This window comes from Aedes aegypti, chromosome 1 (genome assembly GCF_002204515.2).
Source record: "Aedes aegypti strain LVP_AGWG chromosome 1, AaegL5.0 Primary Assembly, whole genome shotgun sequence".
In the NCBI taxonomy this organism is placed as follows: domain Eukaryota; kingdom Metazoa; phylum Arthropoda; class Insecta; order Diptera; family Culicidae; genus Aedes; species Aedes aegypti.
The window spans coordinates 227759078-227785867 of NC_035107.1; the positions used below are offsets into that span (position 1 = coordinate 227759078).

Genomic DNA, 26790 nt, shown 5'->3' on the forward strand with positions numbered 1-26790 from the left:
ACAGAAATTCATAATTTACTTAAATCAGAATACACAATACAACAATTTACCCTATCATACAGCGTCCACGGCATTTCGTGTATCAAAACACACCACCCCACGTGACGCAACAGCCACCCACTGAGAGCGAAGGCGAGAGCGTAGTGCTCCACGCAAATTCCGTCAGCATCCTCTCTCGCGTTTGTGAGCTCTCTTCCCCATCAGCTCCATACATTATTTCTCTCATAGTTACCATGCTTAGGCTCACCAGCGCCCTAGCATAGCATCGCATCGATGTGGTCCCCGGTTTCCACCGAAGCACAGCAGAGGTATCGCAACATAAGAAAGGCAACAAGCATGCAACAGACTGACGACGCTCCGACTCGATGGGGACTCGTGTCTCGCGAACGGCTCCATTCGATCTTTCGCTGGCCCATCGCGACTGGAGTGTCTCCCTTTTGCGGCCAGTTGCCGGCTAGCTGTTGATCCGTACGGTTGTTCGTCCAACGTTCGCGGGTTGCTTCGGTTCAGTTCGGTCTGGTCTGTGTTGATCTGTTCTTGTTCTTGATTGGTGAGGGAGCCAGGATAGGCACAGTTGGTTTGTAATTTGCGTTCATGCGGTTATCTACGGAGACAGTGCAGTGTGATTCTTGGAAGTTGGGTGAATCCCGGTGCAAAGAAATTCGGGTGTTGCTCCAGTTTCGGGATTCCAAACAATTAGGAGCGTCAGCTCATCATTTGTAACGCGGAAAGAAAGTGAGAAGCGCACATAGAGTTGTGAAGATGCGGGCGTTCAGCGTTGGCGCGTGCCGTTTGATTTTCCCTTGAGGGCGCCCATGTGTGGTAACTCGAGCGAGTGCCGCGGCAGTGAATTGTTTACAGCGAGCCTAGTCCGGAGTCCAGCGTAGACTAATAATAGCATCTGCAGCGCGTACGTCAGTGTCTAGGCAGGAGTGCATTATGGATTGTGCTGTATGTACTTCCGTGTGGATTTTACGGTTGAACGAGTTCTCGTCGTTTGGTGAAATCGTTTGATGGCAAGTTCCACAAATGTACGGATCTGGCTAGCGGAGTGCAAGTTTGGGATTTTGAAGAAAGAAGAACCGTGTGGGGAAAATTACGACACAAAAAAGGGAAACCAGAACCGAGTGTCGGTGTTTCGATGCGGTCAAGTGTTGCTCTGAACAAGGGAAGTGTATTGTGTGTTTCGGTTGCGGTTAGCGAGAGTGAGAACCAAACAGCAGCCAATTTAGGAATATCCTGTCGTTGTCGGTTGTGACCTACAGAAAACTCCCACGCTGAGCCCCACCCCGTTTATCGTACGGAGAGTTCGTACAAGGCCTACCGTTAACTAAAGGGAGCGACAGTCGTCCCAGATTGTGAATTGTAATATCCAGCAACATCAAAGAGTATACAGTGTGTATCGTGTGAGCCATCTGAGGTCTGAAGTGTGTTGTTCCAGCACTTGTTCGTTGTGAGTTTGCTTTTGTGTTTAACACAATCTCTCATTACCCTAGTTCCGCGTTGTCCGCGAAAAAGAAGTACGGGGAGAAGCTGAAAGCGAACCGCCCAGCGTTGGGCATTTCTCCTCAGCAGCGGCGGGTGTTCTAATTCCCAAGGCCGAGGGAACCCTTTTCGCTTTCCGATTCGAATGCAGCTCCGGTATCCGTGTCAAAACCCGGCGAAACAATAGAGCAATTGTCACATTCACTGTCGCGTTTTTGGCGTGCCGCGGTTTTCTCCACTTAATTTTAAGTGATCTTAATTCGGAGTTGATGAGAATCTCCCGCGAGTGCATTTGAGGAAATTCGCCGAAACAATAGCCGGCTGCCAGTGAAACTGAATTGGTTGGAATCTTCGGCGGTGCATCGCCAGGGTGTTAATTTTGAGTGAAGGACCCCCTTCATAAGTTTGATTCAACAATAGCGAGCGAGTGAAAATCTCCAGCGAAGAAGGTACGTACTTAGCATAATAATTAATTATCTAGCTTGAAAATCACCACTATGACTGAAACAGTCCAAGTTGGTGGAAAATTTGCTTATAAAATTATTATTGGATTACGTTTGACTAATTCTCATTTTTTTAGTATTTTAAATTAGTATCCACATACTTTGAAAAATAAAAAGGGCGAGCGGTTTAATTTTCTAACAGTTAATAACATAGTATTTTAACGGTTTTCGGCTCTTTCAGTCTAGATAAGCAGCTAAAACGCCTTTTTCATCTACTTTCCTACGTTTCGGGGTATATTTCACCTTCTTCTGGGATTTCTATAATTATGTGTTGTAAAATAAATTTGTTTTAATTATGTTCAATATTCATAAGTGTTGTGTGTAACTTACAGAGGTTGCGTTTTGTTGTTGTGTATGTGTGTGTCTTGTCCGACATGTTGTCTACAGATTTTGATGATGGCGTCCCACTATGGCTAAATTACTAGATAAATTTTTTTATGTTAATTAATCCAAATTTTTACACTTACTACATGCGTTTCGTTTTTGTTGGTCTTCACTGTTACTATAAACCTCATCGAACGGGTGAATCGGCTATCTACTGCACTAACTGATAATGAGAAACGAAAAATCATCGATAACCAACTGAAACTAAATCACTATCCAGTAAATCTTCGTCACCGATTGGAATCCAGAATGAACGAGCGACGACATCTATATCAATCAGGAACCTTAAATCAGGAACAGCTGGAATATACTCACCGATCGCTGGCATACATACCGGGCCTATCGAATAAAATCGACAAGCTTCTGAAAAAGGACTACACAAACATCAAATTAGCTAATTACAACATTAGAACAGTTAAACAACAACTTTTCAGCAAAATCAAAGATCCAATTCCCCCTGGCCAACAAACAAACATAATTTACAACATTCCATGCAAGGACTGTTCAGCATGCTACATTGGGACGACAACAAACAAACTAAATACAAGAATCAGTGGACACAAAACTCATTATAATACACTCGACCGCCTCACTGCAACAAATGTATTTGAAACCTGGATCCAAACTCAAAAGATATCCAAACTTTTTTGTTTATCGTAATGATCGACTTGATGGGACATGTGGGGGAGTTGCAACCATCATTCATTTGAAACCAAAATTTTTGAAATTTTGAGTGTTTCTGTTGAAACACAGTTTGGTAAAAACACTTTCATAGCTACCTATTTGCCTTTTCACTGCTCTGGACAGCAAGTTAATTTGCTCCAAATTTACTTGACTTTGGTGACTTTAATACCAAACATCGGACATGGAATAATTCGTAAAGTATTTCCAACGGCAGAAATTTATTGGATGAGTGCTCTTCAGTATATTTCTCAATCCAATACCCTGAAAGCCTTACTTGGTTTTCCCCTTCTAGAAACTCTTGTACGATTGATTTGGTCGTAACCGACTCTAGTCACCTTTGTAGCCAACTGGTCCCTCAAGCTGATTTTGATTCTGATTATGTACCTGTTACTTTTCAAATATCCCATCTTCTCACGCTAAGGGCGTCTGTCCAGTGAAGGATGATACCACAAAGTTTGTATGCGCTAAATGCGGGGGCAATAATAAGTCTAACTTTTGGAATCGCGTAGGCGAGTCAAGTGGCTTGTGCCAGGCAGATAAACGGTAATGTTTGTTTCCGAAATTAACCTGGTAGAGTATCGAACAATGCTCATTTTTCAGTTAACGATCGCTTGATTAAGAATCATACCCATCAGGTGGATTATAATCATGCTCATTCAAAAACTAATTTTGTTTCGTCGGGTAGACGTTTAAATCTTTTAATTTCAAATGGATCTAACCATAGAAAATCCTATTTTGTTTATCTTAATGATTGACTGGATGGGGCATGTCGGGGAGTTGCAATCATCATTCATAAGCGTATTAAACATCAGCTTTTTTCGTCATTTGAAACCAAAGTTTTGAAACTTTGGGTGTTTCTGTTGAAATACAGCTTGGTAAACATACTTTAATAGCTGACTATTTTCCTATTTAATGCTCTGGACAGTAAGTTAATTTGCTCCAAACTGACTTGCGGAAATTAACTCACAATGAGTCGAAAAATTTTGTCATTGGTGACTTGAACGCAAAACATCGCTCATGGAATAACTTACAAAGTAATTGCAACGGCAGAATTTTATTTGATGAGTGCTCTTTAGGATAGTTCTCAATTCAATACCCTGATAGTCCTACATGTATATCCTCTTCTAGAAACCCTTCTACTCTAGTCATCTTTGTAGCCAATTAGTTACCCATGCTGATTTTGATTCTGATCATGTCCCTGTTACATTTCAAATATCCCATGAAGCGATTCTCAATCCTATCAGCTCCACTTTCAATTATTCACGAGCCGACTGGAATATATATGAAACGTATGTTGACTCTAATCATGATGTTAACATTTCTTTACTAACAAAACTTGATATTGACAATGCTCTTGGAACTTTAACAAATTCCATTGTTGAAGCCAGGAGCATTGCAATTCCAAAATGTGAAGTAAAATTTGAATCCGTGATTATAGACGATGGTCTTAAACTCTTGATCCGTCTTAAAAATGTGAGGAGAAGGCAATTTCAACGCACTCGCTATCCTGCTATGAAAATTATATGGCAGGATGTGCAGAAAGAAATCAATAAACGATGTGCTCAATTAAGATACAAAAATTTTGAAAATAAAATTTCTCAATTGAACCCTGGCTTCAAGCCTTTTTGGAAATTATCTAAAATCTTGAAAAAACCTCAGAATCCAATACCGGCATTGAAAGAGGAAAACAAACTAATTGCGAAAAAGCTCAAAAACTTGCTATGCAGTTTGAAAGCGCGCACAATTTTAATTTAGACATACTAGTCCAATTGAAAATCAAGTTACTCAGGACTTCGAAAACATTCTCAATAAAGGGAACTTATTAGAAATTTCCTGGGAGACTGATTTGGAAGAAGTGAGAACTATTATTAAAAAAATCAAAAATCTGAAAGCTCCTGTTGATGATGGAATTTTCTACATTCTTATGAAGAAACTTCCAGAGAATAGCTTATCATTCTAAGTTGATATATTTAACAAATGTTTTCAATTAGCATATTTTCCTGACAAATGGAAAAATTCTAAGGTTGTACCAATTTTAAAACCAGACAAAATCCTGCAGAAGCTTCCAGCTATCGTCCAATCGGTTTGCTTTCTTCCATCAGTGAACTTTTTGAAAAGGTCATTTTGAACAGAATGATGGTCCACATCAATGAAAATTCATTTTTGCCAATGAACAGTTCGGATTCCGCCATGGACATTCAACCACTCATCAACTTTTACGTGTAACATATTTGATTCGTTCCAACAAATCTGAAGGCTATTCTAGTGGTCTTGGTCTTCTAGACATATCAAAATCATTTAACAGTGTTTGGCATGAAGGCTTGATTGTGAAATAAAAAAACTTAAATTTTCCAACATACATTGTAACAATAATTCAAAGTTATCTGTCAAATCGTACCCTTCGGGTTAATTATCAGAACTCCAAGTCTGAATGTTCTTTATCTGAAATAGGCTCAAGAGATGAAAATTTTGGAAAGGAGGACATTTCGTGTGACTGGCTGTGAAAAAGGAGAATATCGGTTTTACAAAATCGTGAGATGCTCTGGCCACGTCCTTGTGACAGGTGGCTATAGAATATGTTTCGTGAACTTTTAGCGATTTTTGCGTAAAATATGGTCTTGGGATTGAAATCATGGCCTTCTGTTAAATAAGATGACGCAGATGCCATTGGTTCTTCTTCAACATCCCGAATGTCAGTAACCCGTATAAATGTGATTTTCAGCACAACAAACTAAATATTCCAGAATAAAACATAACTACGAATAATTCAACTTTACGATTTTCCACTCCGCTTCACTTGCGGATCAGCAAACTGAATGACATTTGAATTATTTGTAATTTGAATGATGAGCAAATTAGCGGAGTGAGCTGATTGAACAGGGTTTATTTAAGACAGGAATGTTGAAATTTTTGAACAATCAGAGAAGGAAGTTATATGAATGAATTTCAAATATTAATTTCGCTCATTTTGAAAACGGAGGACATTGTCAGCCCAAGGGAGGAGGGCAGGACATATGGCCAAAAAGGAGGACATGCCCTCCTAAAGGATACCATCTGGTAAGCCCAATCTGAAACCTTCAAGTAGACAAGTTGTCACGATGAGAGGGGTTCCATTAAATCGGTCAGATGAAGTTATCTATTTAGGGCTCATGCTAGATAAAAATTTAAATTAAATTGAGGGCCAATCCAAATGTAACAAATATATAAAATGTTTTTATCCACTAACAACATATTTTTGATTGTACGTGGAACGCTTCCAAAAATCTCCATCCACTTCTAATGCTCGATTTGACCGAAATCCAAAAAACCAATTCGGCGTGTATGTTCAACCAATTGCTCGAAGGTATGTTACACCTATTTCATCACAATTTTGGGTTCAACCGCCCGAGCAGCTCACAAATTCAATTTTTCATCATCAAATTGAACATAATTTGAATACATTTGAATAAATATCCATCCAAACAATCTAACATCCATCATCGGCGATGATGCCACATTCAAATCACTCCGAGCACCCATCATTGCAATACCATTACGAGTTGCCCCCGTCCCCTTCGATCCCACTCTCTGTTTTTCCGTCTCATCCTAACAACTACGCGGCCAATGTTGGTGCGAACAACGCCTAATTATCCTTAATTCCCGCCAATAATAATCACCCGCACCGAACACGCTTCAAGTGCGAGAAAAACGGACTGGTTTGCGATTGCAATTCAATTTCACCGCAAACATCGCCGCCACCGCCGCCGCCGCACAGTGGTCTGAAGTTGGACAAAAGTAATAAAAGTGAAGTTTGCCAATGCTTGCACTGATATTTTCTTACAAGGGAAGGTCACGATGGTGTTACACGGGGTTTTCAACCGGACTATTTCTGTTAGATTCTACATGTCGAAATATGAAAAACCCCAAAACCTTTCGGGTGATGGACCAGTGGTCTAGCCATCGTTACCTTCCCTTGTTAGCTTTCTTTAGCTTTGAATAAAAATTCTTCAATTTTTTGGATCGATTGGAGCATATCTCGATATTTTAGATAATCCGCCAAAATTGATGCTTCCGAAAATTTTAAATTTTGTGTTTGTTGATCCTCCAACATGATTGTTTCTGTATTTATTCTCAACCAATCTCCTGTGAACGTTCGTGTTTTCATCCGACCTGACGCACTATACAGAGGCAGACCATGACGAAACTGGTCACGTTTCAATAAGTATATATATAATAGTTTTAAGAATGACGAACTACCATCAATTTCTCTAGGAAGCCGTTATACTGAAATTCTGATATATTGTCAGAATTTCAATCGCATGAAGAGCGCATCAAAAATGAATAAAATCAGTAAAAATATATTAAGCAAATTGATCACTGGGGCTAATTTGATCAGGTCGGTACCAAAAACAATTCCTCTCAAGGATGATGAAGGTTTCGTTGGTTCCACAAACATTCCATGTTTTCTGTTTTATATATGTCTAATGTTGATTTTGAACTATTTCATTTTTATTAGGATCAGTTTTTCCTAGAAATATTCACAATTTTTGATGATGTATGTAATATATTTGAAAATGTCGGAGCTAAACTATCCGCTGGTACTAAGTCTACATGCTAACTATGAGTATTTGAAGTATTATGTAAGCTAGAGACGTTCCGATACTTCCGATATATCGGAATATCGATATTTTACTTTCAATATTCGATATTTTGGTATCGATATTTCCTATTCAATATATCGGTGGTATCGATATTTCCTTCCGATATATCGTAAGCCAATATTTTGATAACAATTGTAGGGTTTTCTCGTAAAACAACTGATTTTTAAATAATTGAAAGCAGTTCATGTACCAATTGTTATATGATGTATCACAAAAGAAAATATTCATGTTTATATTGATCATAATGCCGGTATTATTGAGGATTAAAAGAAATGTTTGGGAATCGTAAAAAAATCACAACGTCAGGTACCCAAACGATACACGAATTTTGCGTCCTTCAAATATATCAAATGATATTGCGATATATCGATATTTTGATTCAATATATCGGTGGTATCGATACTTCGATTCGATAATTGTATAGAATCAAATATCGATACTTCGCAATATCGGGACGTCCCTAATGTAAGCTTAATTATGAACTACTGAAGTAATTTTTGATATCATCGAGTATAGTGTTTTGCTCATAAAACCGTTTATTCTCAAATAATGTGCTTATTTCAAGGAAAATTGCCTACATGTAGGCGTATTAGGCATATTTTCAAAGTTTAATTTTGCAATAAAATGAACAAATACCTGATCGAGTTGTGAGAATTTCCACATCATTTTTAGATTCAGAAGACCCAAATTAAGTAGATTTTTTTATTCTTTGTTAAAATTAAATAAATTTCTGAGACATATGGTCGGTGTTCAGACAGACCGGACTAGATAATATTTTGGCGTCCTGAAGATACGTTAAGGACTCCATTAGTTCTGATTTTTCCGATGCATTTTTATACAGATGCATCAGCAAACAGATGAACCTATCATATATTATTATAGCAAATGGAGCAAATATTTTGATATTTCGAATGGCTGGAAGACGTTTTCCTGAACACATAAAAAACACTTGGTCCAGCCTGTCTGAACACTGACCATATAATGAACATAATTGGAGCGTGAAATATCATGGATATTTACATGATATGTCATGTAAACTTCGATTATATGTCATGTAATCCAGCAGGTCCCTCTGTGATTACATGACATGTAACACATTTTTACATGATTTCAGACTTAAATTTACATGACATCATGTTTACATCGCATAAATTAAGTTTACATGACGTTTAATCTTCATTGTACAAACTGATTAAGATAAATTGAGTACTGATTTTGTCGAAATTTATTTGAAAATATTTGAATTCCGAAAGATAACAAAACAAAAAGTTGTAAAATAGTTATCAATTTGCCCGGATTACGTAAGCAACTAATAATGTGTTTAGGGATGATCGGGATTTAGTTTTAACCCAAAGGAAGCCAGGTCATGGATTTCTAGTTGCAAAATATTGTTGAAAGTAATTCAAGAGGAAGTTCCACTCAAATGTAAATTTAACTACAGTGATCCCTCCATGAGTCGATGTTCCATGACTCGATATCGACTCATGGAACCATACTGGAAACAAAATTTCATGGTTACTATGATGGTCCCTTCAAACAGCTTTCCAAAGGATTGCTGTTCCATGACTCGATATTTCCATGAGTCGATGGTCCCTTCAATATCGACTCATGGAGGTTTCACTGTATTTCTAATGAACTTACAGATTATAACATAAAAACGGAAAATGAAGTTAAGTCTTGTGCAAAGATTTTCTTCAACTGTGTCAAATCTAAGATTAATGCGAACAATTACTATCCAGATGATATTAGACGAAAAAGAAGGAAATAACTCAGAAGATATTTGTAACCTTTCTGCATTTTTTTTAAGAAACTTACACGAATTTCTCTGAAAATGATCGTGATTTTGCATATTTTTCATACCTTCCAGAGATTTCAAAGGATGTTGGAGTAAATCAAATTCACATTTAGGCAGGTCTAAATGATTTTGATGCTACAAAAAGATCAGGATCTGATGGAATCCTGCCAGTATTTATGAAAAATTTAGCGGTAGAAGTTACAACTCCACTTTTTTTCAATATGTCACGTGAATCTGTTGAATTTCAAAAGAAATGGAAAAAGTCTTTGTTGGTACTTATGTACAAATCAGACAAAAAACCTGACATCAGGAACTATCATGAGAATGTCATCATTTCATGCATTCCAAAACTGTTCGAATCAATTATTAATAAATGTGTTTTTGGTCAAATTTAACACAGCATAACTAAATCACAACATGGCTTGTTGAAAGGCCGTTCAACTACCTCAAACCTCTTAGAGTTTGTTCATTTTTCCCTGATGGCAACCGATAAAGGTAACCACGTAAAGGCTCTAGATTTGATGGATACTAGACCTAGAAAGTAGAGATCAAACATAATAGTTCACTAAAATGAGTTCCCATAAGCTTGGCACAGATGTTAAGATACAAATTGGCAACTTTATCATAAATTTGAAGCGTCCCCGAGACCCGAAAATGGTCATTAGTAGGATAAATCGAATGCAGGACACATGGTGATCCAATTCAACCGTCTATCAAAAGGGTTGTGCAGATGCGTTTTTTAAGCTTCTTGATGTAGTGGCCACAGTATAGCCAATTCCGGAAATTACGTGTGATTTGAAATTTGCCTACCTACAGGGGCACATAATCACAGAACCCTTGTCACCCGACCTGACCCAGTGACCCACCGGAATAATTCCGGCCACAGGATCATTACTTCTTCTTCTTCTTCTTCTTCTTCTTGGCATTAACGTCCCCACTGGGACAGAGCCTGCTTCTCAGCTTAGTGTTCAATGAGCACTTCCACGGTTGTTAACTGAGTGCTTTCTTTGCCAAAGTTGCCATTTTTGCATTCGATATCGTGTGGCAAGTACGATGATACTCTATGCTCAGGGAAGTCAAGGAAATTTCCATAACGAAAAGATCCTGGACCGACCGGGAATCGAACCCAGACACCTTCAGCATGGCTTTGCTTTGTAGCCGCGGACTCTAACCACTCGGCTAAGGAAGGATCATTCCTATTACAAAGTAAATATGTGTACCAGTACTCTGACAAAAAAAAATGAAATCTGATAAGTGTTCGCTGAGCGGTGAGAGTTTTAATTTTTTTCTTTCTCTCAGGCCTATACGGGCTAAAAACGACGTTGATAGACTACTCTATAGAATTCGTATGAACTTTTCTGGAAATTTCCTAAGAGGTTTATCGTGGACCCAGAGCCGTAGCGTGGCCTCACAGCGCCCTTGGCAAACCTCCCGTTGGGCGCCCCTATGATGCAATTTGGTATGTGATTGAAGTTTTCGTTGAACATCCCAAGTAACCATGCGGCTCAAGCTATTATTCATGAATATATATGGTGTACATATAGCTAGCATCTACTGTATAGCTACTTTAAGGTGTCAAAAGGCTTCACAAAAGTCGAGTAAATTTTATAAAATATAACACAAAAATGCCTGTAGAGGGGCCCTTTTCCACTTTAAATAAACTTTAATTGTAGTTATACAGTATTGCTAGCTTAACGTATACCGTTATGCATATATTGCTGTTTTTGCTTGGGATACTAGACAATTTCCATAAAGATCCTTTTTAAAATACTAGGACAACTCTTAAATGAATGCATATATTAAATTGCGACTCAAGCATTCACTAATTGTGTAAATTCAGAAAATGTGTAAGATTTTATAAAATATGTTTTGAAGATATTTGTAAGAAATCTACTGTTCATGAGGCACTTCTGCGGAAACAATTGAGCATAGCATTGAAGAAACTCTTCTTAAAATCAATAGTTTTTTATTTAGTTTAATTTCTTAAATACATTATTTTTGTTTCTTGACATTGTTAATTATATTTTTATTTGTTAAAAAATGCAAAGGCTTCTAAATATTTTGTAATGATTTTGCCTAACACTCCTTAAGAAAACATTTTTTTAGTTGTTTTCACAAGAGTCTTCCAATAAGTGGAAGCAAATTCGTCAAATTCTTAGAATAAAATGCAATAAAAAACTTTTTATCAATTTTTTAGTGGAATCAGAGGAAATAATAAGATAATATGTGTTTCGTTATACCATTTAGAAGTTTAATTCCTAAATAGTAACATGGAAAAATATGAATTTGTTTTATTAGTCAATTAAAAGTTCATGGAATTTGCAACGAATTTATAAGCATCCCTTACTCAATAGCCTTGTTTCTGTGATACTCGTGTTAGTAATTTACTTAAAGAAAATTACAACTGTTCTAGAATCTCCAACACTTCCCCTTCTTGGTTGAATTTCAGAAATGGTATTTAATGTGATCTAAAATTTATTAATGCTAAATCATCTCCAGCGAATCAAAAATTGAAAAAAAAAACTATAGTCAGAAAGCGTGGAATATGTTCATACTAGGGAAAAAATAAATTCAATCTTTTTATCTCATGTTTGCTCTCTGAAAATGTTGTTCAGGATTCTGTAAGAGTTCCTCCCACGTGTAGAAATTTTTGAATATTCTGCCCAGCTGCACAGTGATGTCAAGGCGGGGAAAAGTTAAAAATAACTTTCGCTAACAATTCTGAAAGTATTTTTGTATTTCTCTTCTAAATTCAAACCCAGAATTTTTTGAAGTTTAAATAAAAACTGATTTTTTTTACATTTCCTCAAAGAACGTTATCAAAATTCTTGTGTTTGTGCTCCCTAGTAAAATTTATGGGGAATTATAATAAACTTCGACTAAATTTTCAAATGTGAGCACACACTCGAATACATGCTCCGCTTAAACTATACATTTTTATACCAACCTTCAGAAAATCAAAGGTTCATCTTGAGCAAACTTGCACACCATAATTTTCAATTGGTTGAAGAATTTAGGTGCTACAAATCTGTATGGCCAAAATGTTTAAATGGATCCAATGAACATTCTTGTTTAAATCTTGAAACAACATTTACAAATCATTTGAAAAATTCTAATGCAAATAAGTTGAAGGTCTTTGTATCATGTTTTGTTGTTGCTTGGCTGATGCGTCATATAACTTGACAGATATGATGATCATGATGATGATGAGGTTATCATGGTCAAAGAAGAGTCTATCATGCGCTGAAGATAAATAGTTTCAGACGGCAATTATCTGGTCATTCATAGTAAGGGATCTTCATTTGGGCATGAACAATCCATTTTAAGACTTTCTATACCATTTGTATGGAGATAAATCACTGTGAGCTGTAATGAAAGGCCTGTTCAAGATTATCTGTCATAATGATCTACCGTACTCTGAGAACCCTGTTCAAGATGCTCTTAGGCTTTCAAAAAGACTGTTTAATTCTTATCAAGTTAATTTGAATATTTTTTTTTTTATTTCCAATAGAACCTCTAAATAAATACCACAAACTTGATTTTTGCTCAAACCAGTTTTAATAGCTATTAAAAACCATTAGAGATTAAGCAAGTAACCATAATGTTAAAATTTGAAATAAATGTATGGGAATCATCCAAAATACTGAAAAGTATTTGAAAGCGATTCAGGAATAGTTCAAATTTTCCATTATTATGTTAAAAAAATTCTGTTGGAAATTTGTTTTAAGAGGCGCCCTTATTTAATAAATGCCTTTCAAAATTAACAAAATACTTCACGCATTTTGGCGCCCCCCCAATGGCTGGCGCCCTTGGCGGGTGCCAACCTGGCCAACCGCACGCTACGGCACTGCGTGGACCTTTTGAAGCCTGTAAGCTGTTTTTGATATACCTCTTTACTTGATATAAACATGCATGTTCTTGAAAGTTCATTTCGATACCTAATCACTCAGTATCATACTTTTATACAAAGTACCGACATGAATTTATACTAAAATAGCTAAATTTGTCACATATTTTTATCACTATCAAAAAAACGATGAAAACGTTCATTTTACCTGCACTATGTGCATTTCCGAAAATATTTGCTTGAATGATTGTAACCCATTCAAAAAGAAATTTAAAGGTATCATATTTGACATCATATCATAACGATATTCACCCCACTGAAAAACCTCAAGACCTCCGTGCTAAAAGTTACGTCAGCTCGTATTTTCAAACATGGTTTTCTGAAAACTTAGTTTTCGTTTGACCTCCGTATCAACTCGGACACTTCGATGTTCGAAATCGTCCGCCAGTGATAAAAAAATATTGAAATTTGTTTTTTCTCGGAAAAAGGCACGGTGTTCATTTTACCACCCCTGTTCATTTTGCTACCACTTTCCTTACTTTTTAGCAGCGTCTTTGATCACTTGGCATTACATCTCCATTGGAGGTTTCAGTTTCAATAGTTATAAACCCAAAAAGTGTATACTGTAGCTGATAATTTTAACTGCCATTTGAAATTCCATGCCAATAGCTCTTACACCGTTTTCATTCATGTTTGATGTTTGCAATCTAACATACGCATTGGCTTAAATAAGGGAGAGTCAAGGGAACAAGCACTTGCCCCCTCCCTAAAAGATTTTGAATAAACGACAATTTAATTAAAATGCATGTTAAATAGATATTTCCCAAATTTCTGGCAGACCATTGTTTGACAGTCAGTATCAATACAGTGCACCCCCGTTAATTTGAACGATGCCTTAGGCAGCGTTTATTTATTACGTAACGCCAGAATTGACAATTTGTGACGCCCTCTCCTCCTGCGTAACGCTTTTTCTATGAAAAAAAAAAATCAAATTTTTGTATGAGCCGTAACACTTCAGCCTACTCCCCCTTCCTCTTATAACGTTACGTAATTTGTGAACGGCGCCGTATGAAAACCATCGGGAATAATTTTGAATTTGAACTTATTAGGGTGGCTTGAAGTGTCTCTGGTTACCTCTTTGGCTGTTTTGTTTTGATTCTGCGTTCCCTTTCGCTTCACTCCATTCCATGAGCTAAATGACGTTTGAACCACTTTTAGTTTGAAATCAGATTAAAAGCTGCTGTCACATACTGCCATACTGTCTCCTTTTTGTCCTCTATGTTCTGGAAGTTCTCCGAAGCACGTTTAAAAATTGGAAGATTTTCTTTGATCTATTTGTAATCGTATTGCCATTTAGAAAATCAAACTCTCGAATAACAAATTTTACTACGAGGTTTGATATTTTGGTATCATGTTTCTAGAATGTTTGCTCAAATTATAATACGAATTTTTGGTACTGAGAAATGTTTGTGTATAAAAATTATAAACACTTTATATCATTTATGTTCAGTTCTGTCTCTTTTATTTTATATGGTTCTGCATTAATGTAAAATAAACCTGCCCAACCTTTTTGCACCAAGAGCCAAACCAGCGAAACATTTTTTCACGACGGGTCAAATTTTGTTAGAGTAAGAATAATTTCAATAATTTCGTAAAATCGTAACGTCAATCAGAGGAAAATGTGTTTTTTTTAAATCATAAAAAAGATTATTGCTTCTGTGGTAAGTTTGCATAAGATTCTGGTGAGAATTTTACCATCATAAAGTTAATCTTGCTCAGGATTCTTGATGCCAAGGGTGAAATTTTTCAGAGTTTTGCCAGATATTGAAGGGGATGATGTCAGTCTTCTACCTAGTACTATCTGAAAATCTTGCTCGAGTCAATTGAAACCCTACTCTGGACTCTCAGAATCTGTCCATAGATTTATTTTTGAATTCTGTTCTGAAAAATAGAGGATGTTGTCCAAGCATCTATAAAATTCTAGCACCAAATTGTATCAGAAATTAAGTTAAGATTATCTGAAAAAATTTCCCAGAAGTGTTTCATAGTTAATTATATTCCTGAATAGAATTTAGTAAAACAATGCCAAAGATTCTGTTATAAACCTTTTTAACATTGTGTGAGAATCTTCCCAAGTTTTCCATGAAAATGATTTGCAGAATCATGTGTGAATTCAGCCCAAGATTCTGTAAAAAATCTACTTAATCTTTAAGGCTCAAGTACAAATGACGCAAAAGTCGAAACTGAAAAAGCAGTTTTTTCCTCCTAAATAGACAAGTCAAAGAAATTGAAAATGACACAAAATAAGCTGTGTGTACCTTTGTACCCTTTTAACTTGGGTCTTAAAAGAACCCAACCCTGGTTTGTACGTCAATCTCTTTCAATGTTCCAAAATTCATTGCCATGATTCAGTGAGATTGTCAGAACTGATTTAGCTTGGCCAAACCTTGGACAGCACTGATGTAAACTGTCTGTAGTTAAATGACGTGACGTTACTTCTAAGAAAAAAAAATCTTGCTTCAAGATCGATGACAAGAAATCGATGGTGTATGGCTTCCTAACGATATGGAATCATTTTTAAATGCCCCAAATTGAAGTTAAAACTCTAATCTGTTTTTAAATTAAGTTTGAGGAAGTCTTGAAAGACTAATTTAAATTTTTCTTTTATGTACATCTCTTCCAGTGCTAGTTTTTCAATATTCAAGAACTAGCTATCAAAATTAGATATTATTCGATTTATGAAAAAGGTACTGTTAGTCTTGTTTACTTTAACCCTCTAATACCCAACCCCGCCTTTAGACGGGGTACACTTTGGAATTTTGTGTATTTTTTCGTAGCTCGGAAATCAAAACATTTTTTTTAGTTCAAACCTTAACTCATAACACGCATGTAAGAAATTTTTTCTATGACTTTTTTGTATTTATGGAAATTGTTTGAAAAAATGTATTCTTATATAACCTAAAAATGCCTGGGTTCATTTAAGGTGAAAGTTCATCGAGCACGTAAACATAATGATGCCACCCACTCGAGCCACCCGCTAAAGCACATTCTCGAGCCACCCAACAAGGTGGAGCACAATGTTATGTGCGTCGACCAAAAATAAATCATCATGTTCCATGTATACCTCCACCCACAGAATTATGTAGGCAGTATTACTAGCACACGTTTCATACAAAGGTATTATTGTCGATATGAATTCATCAACAACTCCATAAAAGCTCAAAATCACAATTATGGAATGAATTGAATGGTAGTGAAAACATGTTTTTTGACCAACATTATAAGCATTTTTCAATACGTGGTTTTAGCAAGTGTATGAATATCCAAACAGTTTTAATTCCAAACATGAAAACTGACACCACTTCCAATCAGTGAGAGCGTCGCATCCGATTCATAAACAATGTTGACTCAGTGAATTCGCGTTCCGGTGCTGTTTTCGAGCACAAATTGACTATTAAAAGTGATTTATTGCTCCCAGGAGTGTGTATATTATAAAATAACGTACCGTATATTTTCTACAATCAACATATCGCAGAAGAAAAGCTTGGTGGTATTAAAATAGTTTTAAACCTGTTTTTTCGTTAATTACACGGAAAATGAAAAAAAAACAGAAAAAAAAAATATATTTTTGAAGTACCGTAAAAATTTGAATTTTTATTATTGCTAAAAATCAGTAACAAGAAGAGGCTTCAAGAAAAAAAAATGATAGGGTTGTCAATTCAATTCATAGATTTACAAATAAAAATAAATCATAGCCCAAGACGTGTTTAGAACGATTTTTGATAAATAAAAATGATATTTAGATCAAAAATAAAATTTTGGGTATTAGAGGGTTAAACAGCTGTTGCCGTGCAAATTTGAGTTCGAGAGCTTTATTAGAGATAAGTTTCAATCCTTCGATTTGATGATAGCCATGCAGCTTTGGTATGGAAATTATTTTTTTTTATTTATTACTTGTTAAGAGCTTTGAAGAAATAAATCACACGCTTATGAAATGCTGAACAACAAATAATCCTAATACGGCTCTGTTATGCCCTACGGCGCCTGAGCCTGACAAATAAACGAGATAAGTAAAAAAAAATAATCCTTATTTCCAAACGTGCATGAGTTTTGTTTGCCTTTTGGCTTCAAGAGGTTTAGAATTCACATTCATTTTTCACCATACTTCAACCAAACCAAAATTTAAAACTGTTCCCTGTTTAATTATTCTGTTAAAACTCTAGTTCAAATCGAAATAAAAAGCTGACCATGTTTCCTGCTTTTAGTCTTCTTTGCTGTATTTGCATGTTTGTATTTCAATCGAATTCTATTTAATTGAGTAAAAAACATCTCCTCTACAAAATAAACCAAAAATGTGCCATAGCGTTTCACATTACCTTGATCAATCGATTTGGGACACTTTGGGAAAGCTAGCGTGCATTTTTATGTACTTAAGACGGGATGCACCTTTGAGCCGAAATTACATGACTCGATATATACTCATAGAACCATACCAAAATTCATTGTGTTAATGGCGATCCCTTCAAACAGTTCGGTAAAGAATTGCTGTTTCTAACTCGATGTTACTAAGATTCGATGGTTCGTTTAATATTAACTCATGGAGATCTAACTGCATACGATATTCTTGGTAGAATTATCACTTTTTTACTGCAATCTAGATTCAATAATAAATCAAGAAAGGATGAAATTCCCTTAAAACATTGTTTAAAATCGATATTTCTACAATTTCATTCAGAAATTTCATAAGGACATTTGTATCAAATTTTATTTAAAAAAACTTCATCATTTTTAAATTGACCTTGAAAATTGATGAAAACTCTTTAAAAGAATACTGAAAAACATTCTTTGGAATTGAAAATCTGATAAAACTTGACATCAGGAACGTAAGGGTTAATCATACTCAATCATGATCACTAATCATACTGAGTATATTTGTTAATCGTTATCGTTAATTACCTTAACTTGATGATTAATCTGCAATTAAAATCAACAATAATAATATTTTGGTTCAATCTTCAATGACCATAATTAATCATGGTTTCAAAAAATTTAATTATTATTCACAATCAATTATCATGATATAAAAGATTTTAATCATTATTCACTCAATTAATCATTGGTAGACGGGGTTCGTGGTCTAATGGCTATCGCTTCTGCTTTGTAAGCAGAAGGTCGTGGGTTCAATCCCAGGCCCGTCCCTTTCACATATTTGTAACACCCTTTCTAATAGCTGTCTTTCTCTATCTCTATGCGTCATTATGGCGCAAACATCATCAGTTCTATCTTTCGCTAGAATGGAATATATCGACTTACCCGCTTACACCACAGTGGTATCCATACGGTCGAGTACCTCATCCATCACTGACAAAACACTCCTACTTCCAAGGTAGCTGTGGGAAATGCAGGAGATTCTCCGGTTTTCTAGTAACAACGGCTAACTAATTAACTTCCTTCCTCTTCCCGGTGGATATAAGGACGTGGCCGGCGCCGTTATCAATCGAGAAATATCAAGAGTAGTGTGATTGTACATTGAAAAAGGAAAAATAGAAGAAAACTAAAACCCAAGCTTCATCGGATTAGTTCTCTGTGCAATATCACTATCCTGATTGATCACGGAGTAGCAACTACGAAGTGTATGCTCCATCAATTGATCGATTTTTTATCGTTTTTTGATTATTCACTCAATAAATCATTGGTACCCGTTAATCATTAACGCTCTGTTTCGGCGACTTACGGATTCCGTTTAAACAAGATTCTTACTTTTGGCCAACTTTCGTACTTAGTGCGACCACTGTGCGCCAACCGCCTATTGTTATGGCAAATAAGCGCGCAAGCAACAATACAAAACAAGGCGCGCAGTTGGACGTGGTGAAAATTACCCCCATCGCTATTCAAACGAGACCACCGCAAGAAAACCGCAAACACCGAACCACCACCCAGCCGATGTTGAGATTTTTAGACGATGATAGCGAAACAGGTACACACTTGGGGCAGAGTCGTTATTAATTGATAATTATGTTGGGTATGAACCTTCTTCGGTGGAGATTTTCCCGCTCCTCGGCTATTGTTGAATCGAGCTCGTGAAGGGGGTCCTTCACTTAAAATTAACACCCTGGCGATGCGCGCCACGGAGATTCCGAGGAATTCAGTTTCACTGGCGGCTGGCCATTGTTTCGGCCAATTTTAGATGAATGCACTTTTGACAGAGGTTCTCATCAAGTCTGAATTAGGATCACTTAGAAATTAAGTGGAGAAAATCGCGACACGCGGAAACTGTTGAGGTGCTGATTGTACTCCACACAGAAGAGCGAATATTTGCACCATGGGGTCCTTCTTGTAGTCTTCACAGACCGCAGAGGACATGGTTGTTCAAAAGCTTGTATAATCTAGAATGTTGTAGTATCAACGGCATCATCAAAATCACTTGGATTTTCAATGAATGGAAAGTATCCATGCAATTTGGTCGCAACCAATTCAATATAGAATTAGTTGACTGGAGATACATGTTCAAAGAAAATATAGCAATGGTCAGATAACGATTCATCATCTAATACATGCCAATTCGTCAACTCGTGACTGATTTGTTTCGAGCAGAGCGTTGTATCTAATACTTCTTCTCTAGTGAATACAATGAAGGTTAGGCGATTGCCTATGTTAAGTAATCCAAGATCTGTACTACTTAAGTATTCCATCAGACTTGAGCGTATCAAAAAATATCTTAACTGGCCCAGATAGTATGATGAGCATTACTTACACAGCTCACAATCAGCGAAAAGCCATTTGATACACAGTTTACGACAACTCTTTTGAAATCATCCGTTGGGGATTGTTCATCATGTGGTAAATAAACCGAACAATCGACATATTTCCTATTGAGATCACCAACAGAAACATCGATTGTGACAGCACATACATCTCTGATTGTTGACTCAGATATGAGTGTAGCAACGATTGCATAACACGCGAGTTCGCCATTTCATGTTTACTGAAAGTAGCAAACACTGGGTCCACAAGGTTACCTAGATAGAAGTTCCCCTTACGAAAGTAAGCTTCTTGAACTAGCGCCACTTGGGCTGTACCAGTTTGTATGAGTCTGCAAAGATTGATCGTTGCTGTTCTTTTATGCTGAAGATTGATCTGAGCTATCCTAACCGAATTCACTACCTATACTAGACAGGGTTAAGCTTTTTGCAAACTCAGCATGAAAAACGAATCGATATCTATTGAAAGTCTCCAAAGGCGAAAAAGCACAGAAAATACTGTGGATAAACGTATAATGGTTGATTTTTCAATTAAACTCACAACGTTTCCATGATCCCGCCCTTCTTAGCCTAAGGATTGAGACTTAAGCAGTGCATGAACCCAGTGATGAATTTGACCTTCATGTAAGGGTTTTTTTTTCAGCCTGGGAATTTTCCACAAATGAGGAACAGTTCAATACAATCTCATTATTGCCCTATTTCCAACGCGAAACCTTGAAATAGTTCTTCCTCGACACAGCTTTGTCCGAAGCCTGTAATTAGTACGAAACCATTAGATGCTCCAACAACAGCTCATCCTACGATTGCCCAAAGTACTTAGACTAGATGACGTCATGACCGACCCCATTTTAATCCCATCTCCGAGTAAAGATGCCACAAGCGAGTACATAGCCCAATTGCAATACCCGAGCAGTAAGAAATTCATCTTCCCCCTTTCCCCTTCTTAGCGTACGCATCGGCCAACGATTTGAAAGTCATTAAAATGTTATAATTGACTGCTTTGAATAAGTAGTCGTGAAAGTTTTTCAATTAAAATTAATATTTCTCCCCCACAGATGAAAGAGGAGGGCGCCGCCGACGACGACGGTGACGACGACTGCATCCGTAGTTCGAGTCCATTTGCGAAGAGAAGGGACTGATGAATCGTCAGCCGCCAAGCGTGAACTCGATTCCTCTAATAAGCTTTCTGTTGCGAGAGGTACCAATCTCGTGGACCGCAAAATCGGAACTAGCAACAACCCTTCGGTTGGTCCAGCTCTGCTTCACTATTCACTTGCGAATGGACGGAAGCTGAGTGGGTGAGCGGTGGTGTCCATGAGCGTAGCCAGGGGGGATCAGGGTTAGAGGGGCGTCGCTCCTTCCTGGCCGATATTGGAATTATCTGTAATGACCACAAGCACTAAGAAAATGCCCCAAATTATCATCAGAAATTAGCATTAGCATAAGAAACTCTTAAACTGCACCATTCATTGTTCTAAATCTAAGGAACTGCTTGTTGCATATAAGGCATAATTTAATGTTATGTAGTGTTTTAATAAAGTGTTGAAGCTTGAGCTTGATTGGCCGTCCGTGGTTACTACTCCTGAATCGTCAGATCGGCTACACCTACACAAGGAACCAGGGATGAGAAATGTACTGTAGCAAACATTTACCATCTCGACATTCACATTTTTCTACACGACCATCAAAATCCGAAGCAAACCATGACCGTTCAAAACAAAAAAATGTCACGGCTCTTCAAAACTGTAATCTTCTTCTTCGCAACGTTTTTTCAAACCCGAATGCGAAATGACTCAAGCACAGTGGTGACACGATTTTTCCGGTTTTCGGGGTTTTGCATTTTTGCTCGATAAAGGCAGCATGAAATTGAGCTTGTTTATATGTATCGCAGCGGAATGATTGTGCTCTTGCTGTTAACGCTAATAGATATCAACTAGTTGAAAACACAAGCGAAATATTAGCGATTGAATTATTTTACATTTTTTCCAATCATTCACCTCGAGATGGCTGCCCGAAAACGGTCATAGTGGAGAGACAAAAACAGTCAACACCTGATGGTATTGATGCTGCTTCTGCTTTGTGTTTTGGATGACTGGCAGAATCGATAAACTGCAGCAAATTGTGATCACAGTTCTCAAGCCTGCAAGGAACCAACCAGATGACTACTTGGGACTAACAGGCATTTTCAGTGTGTAAGTGCTTGTGACCTTCTATTTTTAGGCAACAATGGTGCCTACCAAGTTAGAATGATGACCAATGAATGGGAAGGTGGGGAGATTGTAATTAATTAGGCATTTAAAATTGGCCCACAGTTGACCGGATATACTCCAGGCTGCCTAAGTATCAGGCGTTAAAAAAGGCATGCTATGATGATGGAAGAATGAAATCGTAGGGATATGGTTTCTTGTTCGTTTTTGGTTCTAGCAATTGCTGTGTACGAATAGTTTAAGAGTGATAGTTTGAGAATTGAAGATAGCAGCAAGTGAAAGACAAAAATACAAATTACGGGAGGAAAGGGACGGGCCTTAGATTGGACACAAGACCTCTTGCTTATGAAGCAGAATCAGTAGCTATTAGGCTACCAACCCCGTCTTACTCATTTCAGAGCTTACTTCCTTGTCTACAAAGTTTCCTGAGCAATTTCTCTATGGTTCTTTAAATGGATTATTACAGACAATTAAACAAATAAAGTTTGTTATATTATTGCAGGCATTCCTTTATTTTTTATCCTTCAGATTTTCGAGGAATTGCGCTTCAAAAAACTCAAAAAACTTGGTACATAGTTTCATTAGGACTTCCACTAAGAATACAGCCAATCATTATTCTTCAGAGATTTCTTAAGTTTTTCTTCCAGGTTTGAACAATAGAATACGAGTTTTTCATGTTAAAACCTGGTTTTCATTGAATGACACGATAAAACACGTTTATACTCCTACCTTGGCAAATTTTTACGCACGAATTACGGCTTTATCATGTTTAAACTTTAATTTAAAAAATGGGTAAAAAAATAAGTCCTAACATTTTTGTCATCTTTGACGTTTATTTAGTCGTAACAAACGCCACAGAGATTTTACTTTTCAACACTGGGGTTGTTCCTTTGTGACATTTCCGAAAGGATACCGAAAACAAAAAAAAACTCCTATAATTTAAGTTTAAACCAAAGAGGGTCAAAAACCGGAAAAATGTTTATTTTTCTACTTGAATCAACGCAAAACATATAGAAATTAAGTAAAAATGTGTTTCTTGCCCAAACTTAAGTGTTTGGTACTAAAATTGAAGCAGGGCCTTAGGAACTTTTTGTTCCTTGACGAAATAATAATTCGAGGGTGCTGAACAATTTCTCTACGTATGGTCTTTTGATATTTTTCCAGCAATTCTTTTTTGGATTCCTTCAAGAAGTTTGCAAGAATTGTTCATTTTATTGGCAATTCTTTCTTGATTCGTACCTACACATTATTCTATCTCTATTCCAAGTACTTCAGGTATCACTGCGGGGATTTTTTTTCAGCGAAATGAAAATAGTAATAGAAGTTTTCTCGAGAGATTTCTTTGTGAAAAACGAAAAATGATTCCAAAAATGCAATTGTTTAGGTCAGCAGCAAGCCACCGAGTTACTTCATTCAAGCATCGCACCAGTGGACGCAGCATTCCTCATGCTGCCAGCCACCAACACGCAAAATCCGCCTAACTAGCAACACTGGATACTTACCTGATCATCATTTCAGTCACGATTGCAAACCTAAAACAAACAATAATTAGTAACTAAACGTTCATTACTTTAATTTTATCTTACTTTCTGATCTTTCCAGATCATCAACATCGATTGTTTATCCACATTTTCATTCTCTCTATTGCGTGGCAGTTCCAAAAGATGCACTCGATCAATAATATACCTATTGTATAAGGGATCGTCAAATATTACGTAACGCAACAGGGGGAGGAAGGGAGTTTTTCAAAAGCTGTTTCGTGGGGGAGGGAGGGGGTCTAAATTTGGCAAATTTTGCGTTACGTAATATTTGAATGAGCTCTAACAGTTACCTTGCAATACGATATTGTATACAACAATACACTTTTAGAATATTCTATGCAGCACTGTAGGGTAGAATGGCATATAAATAGGACACCATCAGTTGTACGAGATCATTTAGAAATAAATTGTGAACTAGAACGTTTCTCTCTTGTAGCAATTATTTCCCGTAGTAATTTATGGAAGAAATTCTTTAAGATGCTGTCCCCGTGAATAATATCCGGATTTGCGGGAAGAGTAGATTAAAGAATTTCTTCCAGGAATTGTTATGTGGACTTTGTCGGCAGTTAAACACACATTTTTCTCCTGATATTTTTGGGATTTCATTGGAGCTCCAGAAATTTCGTTAGCTTTCTCTGCAAAGTTTTTTTTTAAAGTTCCTTAATAGAATATTTAGTTCTGGTTGAATTTCGAAGGACTCCCAGAAAAGTTGGAGCATTTATTTATCTGAAGTAAAAGTTTTTGAGTTTCACTGGAAGTTTCTCATGAATTTATATCAAGTATTTTATCAAACATTCAGTCTAGATTGCCTCCTAGACTCATACCAAAATTAACAGAAATATGTTAAGAATTCTTCTTAACCCTTAAAAGTCCGAGACGAATCTCGAATTTTTAAATGGCCACAATTCAGAGACCAGTAAATCAATTAATTTGAAATAGATTTTGAAGTAAATGCGATTAGTTGGTCTTAAAATTTTTGGGTGAGACATCCCCGCTGACCCTTCCCATTTCCTAGGTATCTGAAAAAGAGTGAATGATCTGGTTGAGAATTTACGCGATACGGTAGAGCTAGTGACAAATTTTATTCAATCAAATGTATCTCAAAATCGCTATCAGCTAGAAGGTTGGTATCTGGTGCCGCTAGTGAAAATAAATCTTTAATCTTCTCTATCTCAAGATGCCTTCTGCAAAGATATTCAGCTGATTGAGGACTATCTGGAGGTGAAAAATATTGGCGCCAATGTATGGCAGATCAGAAATTGTTAACAATACGTTATTCTAACAGTTATAGCCATATGCCATGGCCTAGAACTGACTACCTAGAAACGCTGATAAAATTCGAACAGGCTGTTTAAACTCTCATTGGACACATGACCGTAGCATATCAGCAACAATATTGTTGCTCAAGATTCTTATCAGCCAAAAGGTTGGAGTGAGTCTTCGGCAAAGATACTCATATTTATGGCGGTGAAGAGTCTGATTGTGAATTCATGATTCTGGTAACGCTAGTAAAAAGAGTTCTTCAATCTTTTCTATCCCAAGATCTTTATCAGTTATCAGGTGGTCGTCGTCTTCAGCCAAGCCGTTCAACAGAATAAGAGCTATCTTGTGGTGGAAAATCTGACTAAAAACACATCCATTACGTGGTGATAGCAAGAAATTTTCTTAAATCTTTTCTATCTAAAGATCCTTATCAGCTGTTCAAGGGCTATGTGGTCATGAAGAGTCTGATTGAGAATCCAACAGTTAGATAACGCTAGTATTTTTTTTTCTTACATCTCCAGTATCTCGATATACAGGAAAAATAAAGGTTCGTGTCTAACTGTGGGACTATATTTAGGAATAATCCTATAGAATGCGCTACAATCATCTTTCCATATCTTGATATTCATAATCTTTATATTGAGATATAGAACCATATCAAACGTTGGTATTCATTAGAGATTGGCAAAAATAATCGGAGCCGTTTTAAAGATTCGGATCACTCAAAAGAACGGATCATTTGATCAGCTTGGATCACATAAAAAATTACCCGGAAAAAGAATGAACCGATTCTTTTCCCCTATTCTTTTGCTTCGTTCGTTTCTCGGCTTTATTATAACGCTTGACACGTGCCTTACTTTGCGCGCCACGGCACACATGCAAATACAATTGCTGCAGCTTCGTACTCTTTGCATACATAGTCAAACAACTAACTTGCTCCGCTCACTTACATACAGGTATATGAAACATAAAGAGAAAAAGTTCCCCGTTTGAATGGCAAAGCACATTTCGATACTTTCTTTGGATTTGAGTAGGGAAAATCGGCCGAGTATATCGTGAGTTTCTGGGAGAGAATGTACAAAGAATAAGAGAGCGAAAGATACGAAAAGTACGAAGCATGTCGCGCAACAGGGAGTGAACCGCTCTGTTTTCCGTGCGCTCGTTTCAGTTCACTCTTCTTTTGCGAGCTGCTGAGCCACTGAACCGTTCAAAATATCCGGTTCACTAATATGAGAGATTCGGATCGGATCCTTTTACAGAGATGAACCGTTCTGCCCATCTCTAGTTTTCATGACCTCCCTTATAGTGTATTGGAGCGCAGTTGCATTGATTTTGCGTTTTATTATGTGTGTGGCACATTCCATAGCTGTTTGAATAATGCATTGGTTATAAATTTTAGTTGGTCATATATTGGTGCCAATATTTTTCATATAGCCCTCAATCTGCTGTATATCTCTGCTGAAGACACCCACCTTCTAGCTGATAAGGATCTTTAGATAAAAAAGATTGAAAATTTATTTTTATGAAAGCCTCCTAGCGGATGAATTCCTTATCAGTCTCGTCACCTCCAGATAGCCCTTGATCTGCTGAACAGCTGCGCCGAAGACAACAATCTCTCAGTTGATACGGATTTTAAGATACAGACGATTTAAGAATATTTGTTACTAACCCCACCTAGCG

At 36.9% G+C, this 26790-nt stretch overlaps 1 protein-coding gene across 8 annotated transcripts in view; it reads left to right on the forward strand.

The window, feature by feature from the left end:
* Positions 1 to 343: 343 nt before the first annotated feature.
* The window catches only part of LOC5580170 (band 4.1-like protein 4), a 623318-nt gene continuing 596871 nt past the window's right edge, over positions 344 to 26790 (forward strand). For 7 of the 8 annotated variants that reach the window (XM_021837225.1, XM_021837227.1, XM_021837230.1 and 4 more), the window contains exon 1: positions 425 to 1934. The gene's annotated coding sequence lies outside the window, so the exon portion shown is untranslated. Of the gene's footprint in view, positions 1935 to 26790 lie in introns of all 8 variants that reach the window. The other variant, XM_021837231.1, reaches the window with a different exon arrangement.